The sequence below is a fragment of the Orbicella faveolata genome, unplaced genomic scaffold (assembly GCF_042242905.1).
Source record: "Orbicella faveolata isolate gen_17 unplaced genomic scaffold, um_ofav_v1 contig_34, whole genome shotgun sequence".
In the NCBI taxonomy this organism is placed as follows: Eukaryota; Metazoa; Cnidaria; class Anthozoa; order Scleractinia; family Merulinidae; genus Orbicella; species Orbicella faveolata.
The window spans coordinates 25,940,001-25,950,959 of NW_028301563.1; the positions used below are offsets into that span (position 1 = coordinate 25,940,001).

Here is a 10,959-nt window from a genome sequence, read left to right on the forward strand (position 1 = left end):
TGGGGATAGAGTGATATTCTTCGCTAAAAATTTTGGCGGGAAATGATTCTCGCTAATGGTTTTTTTGGGGACTTTGCAAGACCAGTTACTCCGATTTACCTCAAATTTTTAACAATTTTAACTAAACTGCATAGTGATGGCAGTGTAAATGACTGTCAAAAAAATATCGTTTCTGTAGAAATAAAATACCGCACTTTTGAAAAACGAGTCGCTGAAAATGGCTAAAATTGAGTCACGCCCATTAACGATTCAGCGGCGATATATGGCACCTTAAGAAAACCGTAGAATTAAAGCGAAAGACCTCAAATATATCTCAGTCAACCAATAAAGGGACAAATATTATCGCAAAAAATGACTTTCAGGAATTTCTGAAAATGGCTAAAATTTGAGTCACGCCCACGGAACGATTCAGCGGCGATATATGGCACCTCAAAAAAAAACCGTAGAATTAAAGCGAAAGGCCTCAAATATATCTCAGTCAACCAATAAGGGGACAAGTATCGCAAAAAAATAAGACTTTCTGGAATTTGTGAGAAGCATCTCTTAGCCTCACCTAAAGTTGCAGGAAATTTCGGCCATTTTAGACCGCTTACTAGGCCAAAATTATGATGTGGTGATATCTCGAAGAAAAACGATCACCTTCCTCGGCAAATGTTATGGTTGTTAATCTTTTCGGATAACTTTTATATTGTGAAAATTAAGATGAAGGTAAACAGCCGACCTCAATCTTTTCCTGCTGCCCGGTTTTCTCTGACAACGACACTTAACTGAGATACGAAACTTCACCTCTTCAACTAACGCCATTTTCGTCTATAGGAGTACGTTAATTAGCAAGACGAAAGTCATATTTTAAATAAAATTTGCCCATTTGTCCTTTAGACTTTGAAGGAAGTAAAAGACAAGTAAAGAGTAATATCTTTAGCTGAATACATTTCAGTAGAAATGGTGGTATATTTTCAATATCTTTGCAAGAGGTGTATATGATGTGTGCCTATATGATAAGTGAAGCCTTGGAGCTGACTGACTTATAGCTGCCGGACTTTACCACGGTTTATATAGCATGAAGCGGCTAGGAGTATTTCTACTCTTCCTGGACGGGAAGCTAGTCCATCGGAGGTCACTCCGCCGCAATTTGGCAGCTTTTCCAACAATTCGCCGGTACCCATTTATATTCCTGGGTGGAGAGAGGCACTGTGAGAGTTAAGTGTCTTGCCCAAAAAAACAACACAGTGTCCCCGGCCAGGGCTCGAACCAGGCCAACTCGATCGGGGAGAGCGCACTATTCATGAGGCCTCCGCTCCTCTATTTACATGATAAGTTGAGATTTAAATAAAACAAACTAGACGCTTTGCTGCGTGTACCCAGGCAGTCGTTATACTGAGAAGCAATAGCTATATTGCAATCGAGCTAAATGTTCTGCATTTGAAGTTGTACTTTTGATTGCATTTCTTGGAATCGATTAATAGCTTATTACTCGTTTGCAAGTCTTTAGGGTGTGAAATGAGTCAAGGTCTTTATATCAACCTATAAACGTTTCAGTCTATTTTCCTTAGTCTTTGTCGTTGTTATTTGCGTTTCTCAAGCAAGCGAGACATTGATGTGCAGAGAGCAGAGACATTGATGTGCAGAGAGCAGAGAACTGGGTAGTCTAAGGCCCAGTTAACATACAGCCAGTCAGTTTCCCATACGCACCCCTCATCAGACAGGGAAGCATCCGTAAGCACTGCTGTAGGGAGTTCTGGGGTTGCTGAGGGGAACAATGTTTTACAGTTGTGTCCAGGTAAGAGGGAGGTCCACCACAGGAGGTCAGCTTTGGCGCATAGGTTTAAATAAACACGGTGGTGCGGGCGTTTAACAGCATTTGCCAAGGTGATAAGACGCCTGAGAAACGTGCGGCCCCCTCGAACAACACGTGCTGCCCAATTGAGCTTGCCAATGAGTCGTTGGAGGTGAAGCTTGGAGCATTTACGTTTTGAACTGGTTTCCTTGAGAACGAATAACAACTCAGATACACGATCCTCTGGGACGCGGAGTTCACACTTAACAGTGTCAATTTCAACTCCCAGAAAAACCAGACATTGGGCTGGGAAGACAACTTTTGTCCAGTTGACAGTGAAGCCAAGAGACTCTAGTAAGTTTAGTAGAATGTCAAAAGCTGCTTTGCACTGAAGCTGAGTTGGTTCAATGATGAGGAAGTCGTCCAGGTACGCCAACACAGTATACCCTCTTCGGGCCATCATTCGACAGACTGATTGTGTAAGGCGATGAAAAATCATTGGGGTGAGAACCAACACTTCTGTAAGCGTGTTTTAAGTCAACTTTTGCCAACCAACAACCTGGTTGACAGAGGTTTGCTGCATCATCAACAGTAACATACTTGTAATGTTCTACATCCATGTATGAGTTGGCATTTGCCATTAACGGTCGGCTGCAGTCCATGATCATCCGTAATTCATTCGAGTCCTTTTTAGGTATAGCCCCAAGTGCATTAACGATTATGGGCATGTGGGACTTGTCTGCTACAGCAAAATGGTCTTCTTAAAGACCCTTAACCAGTTGCGCTTCAATTTGATCTTTAGCTCCAGGTCGTAGAGCAGATTTATTGTTGTGTGTAAAGGCATGTGACACCGTTGAATCAGGAGCGATTAGCTGAAATCCATTTTTAACACCATCGAGAATAAATTTCATGTCCGGGTCATTTGATAGTTCTGCTGTCCAGGTCCCAAAAATGTGGAGACCTTGGCTGCTTGGAGCTGCTGCATAGATTCCAAAAAGGCCCCTGCTTTAATAGGTAAACTTTCCCCACACTCTGCGGGACAGCATGTCATTAAGGCGCGATCGGTCCCTGCATGTAACAATGTGGTCGAGATATCTCCTGCTAGTTCTGCCGTTAAAGTACAATTTGGAGAGATCTCTGCAGTTGAGTGTGGGTTCAGTATTGGGGGTCTTGAGCAGTAGCAGACTGGTGTTGCCATTGTGGGTGGGTTCCCAAACATTGTGGTTTGATGCAAACATGATCATATCTACAGGAGGAGCCAAAGCGGCAACCTTCACGCCGTTGGAATTCAAAGCAAACCTGCTTCCCTGTTGCTTGGTTTATGACTGGGCTTTGCGAAGAGGTGGGCGTGTGGATGTGGGAGTCGATGGATCTGGTCTGTGAAGCGTTTGATGGGATATGAATTGGCTGTCAGATCCCCATTTACAGCTTGTGGCAAATTGCATTTTGCGGTACAAATCATCGTACTGCATCACTTTTGGCAAAGGGTAACACTTCGCTAGTTCAGAAATTTTTGAACTGTACACAATATAATCGAGAATTTCCTGAGTGGACGAAAGAAGTCCATCTTTCATGAGAGTATGCATAATGCGAAAGTTAGCCGCTGACCACTGTGGGAATGAAATTTTGTCAAGGGATAGCTTCTTTTCTTGAGAGGATTTTAACACAATTCTAGCATCACCAGAGGTTCCAAGCACGGTCTCCTTATCCTCCTGCAGAACGGTGGGGAGGGAACTAATGAAATCAGGTATAAGTAAAGGACGTTTACCTCTTGAAATAGTGGGCTCTAACAGCTGTTGAGCTGGATCCTAATCCTCTTTAGTTAAACCCAGTAAAACTGGATCTCCCAAAGAGTCCATGAGAGATTTAAGCTCCGATTGAACGGTAGGATCTTGCTGAAGGCTTTTTAAGGTTGGTTTTGCGATAGGATTATCATTAGGCGTTGTTGTGATCGTCGTCGCCATCTTGGGGGCACTGGGCTGCGCTGAATCTTGCTGCAGCTTCAACAGGTCGAGTTTGGTACGAGTGAGGTCCAATTCAAGCTTCAAGTTCTGGTTTCGAAGATCTTCTACCGCTCTCTCTTGCTCTACAGTGGACTGCTCTGCTTTAAATTTTGTCGGAGAGAGGTCTTTGATCATGGACTCGACCTGACTCAGTTCACGTTCAACTGCTTCGCTCATCTGTTGCGGTGTTGATTCTGCTATGAAGCCGTCGATGTCGAAATCTTTCAGTTTAAGCGGAGGTTTTGTTCTCCTGCTGCTCTTTCTAGAAGCCATAGTGTAAACATCGAGACACGTATTGTAAAGAAGAACTCTAGAAAGAAACTTGCGTTGAGCGAAGCTACGTTGTGCACAAGCACATGGCGAATGAAGTACGTAGAGCGCATGTCAGAGAAAACTAGTACCAGTCCTCTCCCCCTTCCTCCGGAGTTAAATACAAATAAATGTTATTATTTTAGACATAATGGCGGTTTTCGCGGCTTAAAATGTTCAGAATTTCACGCTTCTTTACGAAAACAGAGTGGGCGTAAAAACAATCTTATGAAAACAAAACTTTGTACAAATATTATTTTATTCTTATACTTTGAAATCGTGTAATAAGTTTCTTGAAGTTTTGTTTGTAGCTTTTTAACGAAGGGTATTTGTACAGCCGCCATTTGTGTCTCCTGGCAAGGGACAAATAAAGGCCAACTTTGACTTGTATAAATGGCCTCTGGTATATATCATTTGGTCAAAATATCTACATTTAAGGAAACCTTCGGCGTTATTGCTTTTTTTCACTCGAAAAGTTATAGCTCTGGGAATTAAAATGTTCTCTCCGTCAGTAAAATAAAATGTTACGACATGTAAGCGAGTTCAATTTTATGCAAATCACAAGGTTATTCTTTGGAAGTCAACGGTTTAAAACAGGAAACAACGACTCACCGTTACTTACGTCCATTTTAACTTCCCAGTGTCCTTGTGAGCTGTTCTGTAAAATATTTCCAGTAAAACAGCGAGTATAAACGGCCATACAATTTGACAAGCTCGACAATGTCGACAATGTTTACATTTGAGATGAGACACTGAGTGGCACACACAGTCCTGGCTGTTTTCATCGTCTTGCTCAGTCGAGAGTCCTTTAAAAATATGATAGAATATACGCTTCAAACCGTAGTAAATTAGTTTCTCATATCCATATGCCTCATGTCGACTCATGAGTAAATAAATCAGTCCCCGAACACTGAATAAACAACTCGAATGACCTCTGAGGTCAGGAGGTCACGTGATATGTCGTTATGTTACTTTTCCCCGGTTTCACATTACACACGTAACGCCGTATTTTAGGACGTTCGCACGAAAATTTTCCAGTGGATAGATTTTTTCTTAATTTTTACAGCAGTCAAATAATGAGTTACTTGTGTCAGAAATACAAAAACAAAATGGGGGTCACCGACTTTGTTTCAGAGATAAAGCATGTAGAAAACTACCTGATTTTGAAAATTCAGCATTACAGGGGTTTATAGTAAAAAATATCGAATGTGAATCAAAGGAGGCAAATGATCTTACTGGATAACACCATTGCCTGTGGTTTTTTATAACAGCGACTATCCGGGCCAGATCTCCACACATCGTCAGTTACACGGACTAATATAAATAAGCGGCCCTTGGCAGTGAATGCGTGATTTAGAGGGCCGTCGATAAAATCAGAAACATGGAACATTCCGGAACATTCCGAAACATTGCATAATTATAATAATTATGAGAAAAATATCTAAAATAAAATTTTCAAAACTAATATAAACAAAAATAAACTGGTATCAGCTCGAAAATGAAAAAATGTTATTGGGGATAGGGGAGTCGGTAGTGGAGGGGTAGGAGGCGTTGGGTTTTCATTCAAGTGACTACAGTGAGTACAGACTCCTCTTCTTTGCCGCCAATTGCTTCACGTCGCTTTACAGCACTCTGCTTTTCAACACAAACATGGACGATTTGGACGATGAATGCCAGATAATTCATTGCGTCTTCTTTTTTGATCCCTGATTTCTTCAACATCTGAGGTGTTCGTCTAAGCATCATACAGTTGCTTGTTAAGTCAGTAGCCATAGTTTTGTCGCTGTTCGGTCTTCATGTTTCTATTCTATCATCGCCAGTTTTCGCGCCACTCCGCTAGGAACGTCTAACACTATGACCCACCAAGCCTTTCCGAAAGCACGAGTAACAAGCAAGTTATTATTACCTAGTAGTAATGAAAGATTAGGGCAGCGCGTTCACTCGCACGCGCGTACTTTGCATGCCTGGTCTACTCTGGTGGTGTTCGAATGTCTCGATAGAAAACTAGGTTTGATCGAATGCCAGATAACGATCTGCACTTGAAGTTGGACTAGCGATGAATAGATTATAGCCTGCGGTAAAAGTATTTCTAATTAATTAATTAAGTATTGACTTGTACTGGAAAAAACATTTTCCAGTTTTAGATCGCCAACACTTGTAACAAATATTTCTTGAGACAATAAAGTTTTGACCAGGGACCTTGCAAAACAGCGCGCGCGTCGCTAAATGTTTTTAAATTTTGTGTTTGTATTTGTTCACACTGTCATCAGAGCTCGAGCAGTCCGAACTAGTTTCGACAAGAAACTTAATGCCAAAGAGTTTCTATTTCTATCTCATGGAGAAACTATTTCTTCATGAGAAATCGTGTATACGCATATCTTTGTATTAACGCAATGAATTGAATAAAGACATCACACTCGTGTACCCATATTTTTAGGTCTGATTAAGGAGTTCGAACCCCGCCACCTTGGTTTTCTGAGAAGAACGAAATCTGGGAGTAAGGGACAGTCACGTAATTAAACTAATGGCGAACGACTGGAAGGAATGGATTACTCCACTTAGTTGCTAGCCTTCACTTATTGCAGTGACTTTCATTCGTCTTTCTTTTTTCCTTTTTTATTTTTTTATTTGGTTGTTTCTATTTTTATTTTCCGAGCTGATGCCACTTTATTTTCGTTTGATTTAATTCTTTAATTAGTTCCATGCTCCTGGTTTTATCGACGGCCGATTTAGAGGCACGAAAAGAACGAGCTGAAAACGCGAATCTCACGTGAAAAACATAAGCTTTGCTCTTGCTGCTCGTATATCATTAGCCTTTGCTAACTAAAACGGCACAGCCTGTTTTTCTGTGTTTTAGTCATTTCATTCACTTATGACGCTCAATTCTGTTGTTATGATTAGGTTTTAGAAGTAGTGCTAATCCACCCCACCCCACTCTCGAGAAAAGTAATTTTAAAAGTCGTGGCAGCTAATACTCCCAAAAGCAGAATGCAATCTGCATTTGTATTGAGAGGCACTAGCCCGCGAGCAGGCGTATATTGTAGAAGAGAAAGTAGGAAAGGAAAAAGGGAATTAGAAGTGCCACCATAGCCTGTTCGCCGTGAAAAAATCTACCTGGACATACTTAGAAAGCCATATTAGCATTAAAACGGATGAACTCTGTGCTGCTGTAACTGAGGATCATGTATTAAATGTTTGTTTAATTTTTCATGCTGCTCTTGACAGATATCGCAATAACTTTATAAGGAAGTGAACATGTTTGATTTGTATTAACAAGCGCATCTCAAAACTATTAAGATTACAACTTTAACAAGCAAATAATAAATGTCTGACACTTTTTTTGACGCCTTCAACGACACAGGCAAATATTGAACTTCCTCAAGATATATGATTGTAAAGTTTTACAGTAATCAAATGAGATGGAATGTCTTCAAATATGGCCCGGATAGGAAATTGAACGGTAAATTTGGAAAGAAAATCTTAAGCCATATATCAGACATTTGAGATTAGAAAAATAAAAGAATGAAACAAATGTAAGTAAGCCTTTATTTATAAATAAGCCCTTCAAGTCTTTATAACGAGAGTTTCCTTCTCCTAAATTCAGACCATCTATCAAACATCAACCGAACGTGATTTATAAGATACCCTGCGCCGATTGTGATTGGTGTTATGTAGGCAAAACTGGCCGGTGTGTTGAAACTCGTAAGAAAGAAAATATCAGGAATGTCAAAACATGTACCAATGGTCAAACATTGCGAAACATGCGTGGTCATTCGACCATTGCATAGATTTTGATAATTCTAGTGTCGTCGACAAAGGCTTTTTTCGCATTAGAAAAACTTTGGAGGCTTGGCACACCTCTGCTACGAAGCATGCTGGCAATAATTCTAAGCCGATTCCAAACCAGAATAGTATTCTTTTTTAAAATATAGTCACCTAATTTACACATTTTTACTTTTCTCTTGTTCTTCTTCTTATTTTTATCTCGCCTTTTATTGCATATATTTCATCATTCTCCATTCCATTTTTATCCGTCGAAGGTTGTAGATTGACAGCCGAAAGGTCATGTTCTTTTTAAAAATTTTTAGCCAGCAAACATTTTTATAGTAATTTTGATTTCGTTAAAGTTGTTTCAAAAACGCTCGACCGAGCAAGAGTCTTAACTTTCGCATTCCATTGTGGCGAGAAGAATGAGTGTTCTGAGAAGAGGATGATAGACCGGCTAGAAGTCAGTGAAACTAAACCTTAGCACCTTTTTACCCGTGACCCGCGCTGATTAGACAGTCCCGTTATCAACGGTCCACCGCAGGCAGTATGAACTTTTACCATTATTATTTCCTAAATTTCTAGTTTTGGTTTGTTTAAGTATTTAATTACTCTTTCAATTCATTTTTAAATTTTATTTTATTTTTAATTTTTCTTTGCATATTTACTATTTTTTTTTTTTTTTTTTACTATTTTTAACACTCCGTACTCCGCACTCCGCGTTTTTGGAACAGCCTTCAGATAACGCCCTGTCATAAATATACACCGGTCATCACTTTTTTGAAATTAAAGTGCGTCATGTAGTCTAGCGTCTTTAAATGTTTTTGTTCTTGAGAAGCAAACACATAAATCGATAATTTATTGATGTTTCTTTGAAGTGCGTAGAAAGAAAGTAATTAGATTAACAAATCATCTGCACTTCCTGTATATAATCATGAAGATAATTCAAAAAAGAAACAAAATAAATTGGGGGAAAATGTTCAACAATAAGCTGGCGAAATTTCAGTCCATCGGTTGAGGGACTGCAAATTTGGAAATTAAAAGGTGGGCATATCTTCGCTAAATTTTCGATCGGAATAAAAGCGAAAAGTTTTGTTTGTTTGTTTTTTGGTGGCGTCATCCTTGTAAAGCATTCTAACGCCTTAACGTCAATGTTCATTCATACCAGAAAGGATTCACCTTGCTCTAACAATAGGTGATTGGCAGGTAACGTGCGGCAGGACGAGCTAGTAGAGCCCTACAATTCGAAGAAAAAAACTTGAATAAATCAAGTGAAGACAAGAGAGAATCTACACTGCCTTCTTCTTTTACAAAACCATCGACATTACAAGCCTTTCCATAAACGTAGTCTAGTTCAGGGTCGCTGACACCGTTTTGCTTCGAATAGTCCATTTCGGCTGCTAAAATTAACAGCACTTTTTAGTTAAGTTTTGGTACAAACAAAGTTTACCATGAGGATGTGCAGCTGTGAAACAGTAAATTTAAAGAATAATTTTGTTACAGTCGGGTGAGGTCAACGTCCAGCGCTCTGATCTACTCTGATTGGTTAAGTGAGAGCAAAGTGTACAGAGCAATTTTAGTCATGCAAAGAAAACTTATGTGTGTAACAGAAACCGTAATGACGCAACACTGTTCAATTGTCTTTCCTGTCAAAATTCGAAACATGTAAAGAACAGACGGAAAATATGCAATACTGATTGAGAAGCCTTTACGATTTCCTTCCATGCATACATTTCCTCTCAGGTCATGATTTGTTGTGGTTGAAAAGGTCCTTTTAAGAGCTAAGAAAATTTCCTTTGGAATGTGACGGGTAAACTCCAAATACCAAGGTCTCTTAATTCGCCGACGAGCTGACAGCCTCCTGTATATTAAATCCAACCATGTACAGGTCTCGTCTTTTAACTCTGCTCCTGTGTTGAGTGATGATTCACAGAAAATGGAAAAAGGATCTTTCTCTCGAGCACGTTGTTCGTAAAGACCTCTTAATCTTTTTGCCTCTTGTTTAACAAAGAAATGCGAAGTTTTCCCCCAGGTCACTGCATTTTATGAAACAATTGACAGCTGACTCAATAGCTTCTCTGTTTTGTCGCTTACCTCGTCATTAGATTCTTGTAGCTCTTCTGTGTCAACACGAGTCATTTCTTCGAGAACATCTTCAAATGGCACAGACGCCGCCGTTTTGAAATTTGTTTTCAATTTTTATGCGCGCGTCCGTTGATCCGAGAAGCAATCACTCCGGCATTTTTGTTGGCGTGTGTATCCAGGGTGATTGATTGGATACCGAATTTGTGACATGACATTCTTTGTACCTAATGAGCTGCATTTGATCTTGCAACTTTTATGCTCTCTTACACCGACTTGTTATACCAACTGATGGCTAAAATTGAGTTTACTAGTTCAACTAGGTTATCATATGGGGTACAACGAATCCGAAAATGTTAATTTTAGTGGCAGGTCATATCCAGCAAAAGTGACCACATACCTTTCTTACGAAATGCGCAGAAAAAGTGCAAAGTTGATTTGGACATCAAAGAATAGTATAAGAATTTGCAACAAATTCGTCAAAATATCTCACACAAAGACAAATGTAAGCGTAATAATGACAAAACTTAGCTAAAATACCTTTTGAGGACATTGCTGATAGAGACGGACAAGACATGGTTGATATGGACAAGTTATATATCCATATAATTGACACATTAAACTGTTTCTTAATAGTTTCTTAGTAAGATCATCAATTTCAGCGATTGTCGCCTTTTAAAACGCTTGTTGTGTAAGATAAATTCGATATTAAGTCAGCGCGGACACTTGGTGACTCTCTGCCCTAATCTCCTATGTCTTGGGCTAAATATGGGTGGTGTCACAAATGAAAGAGATCCTGCAATTCCGGGATCTCAGAATTTTCTAGATCGAGAAACAACATGGAAAGGATCTTGTAAGATAGTTTTGTTTTCCCATTTTTATTTTTATTATTCTTGTTTTCTGTAAGGTTGTATCCTATATCAGGAAGGGAACCTCCTAGCACACACTCTTTAATTTCCCTTTTATCGCGCAATTGACACTGATTGTGATTATTTGTTGGTAGGGACTTGCACAACAATCAGT

At 39.7% G+C, this 10,959-nt stretch overlaps 1 pseudogene; it reads right to left on the minus strand.

The window, feature by feature from the left end:
- Nucleotides 1-3,096: 3,096 nt before the first annotated feature.
- On the minus strand, nucleotides 3,097-4,160 carry LOC149105466 (uncharacterized; annotated as a pseudogene).
- Nucleotides 4,161-10,959: the final 6,799 nt, after the last annotated feature.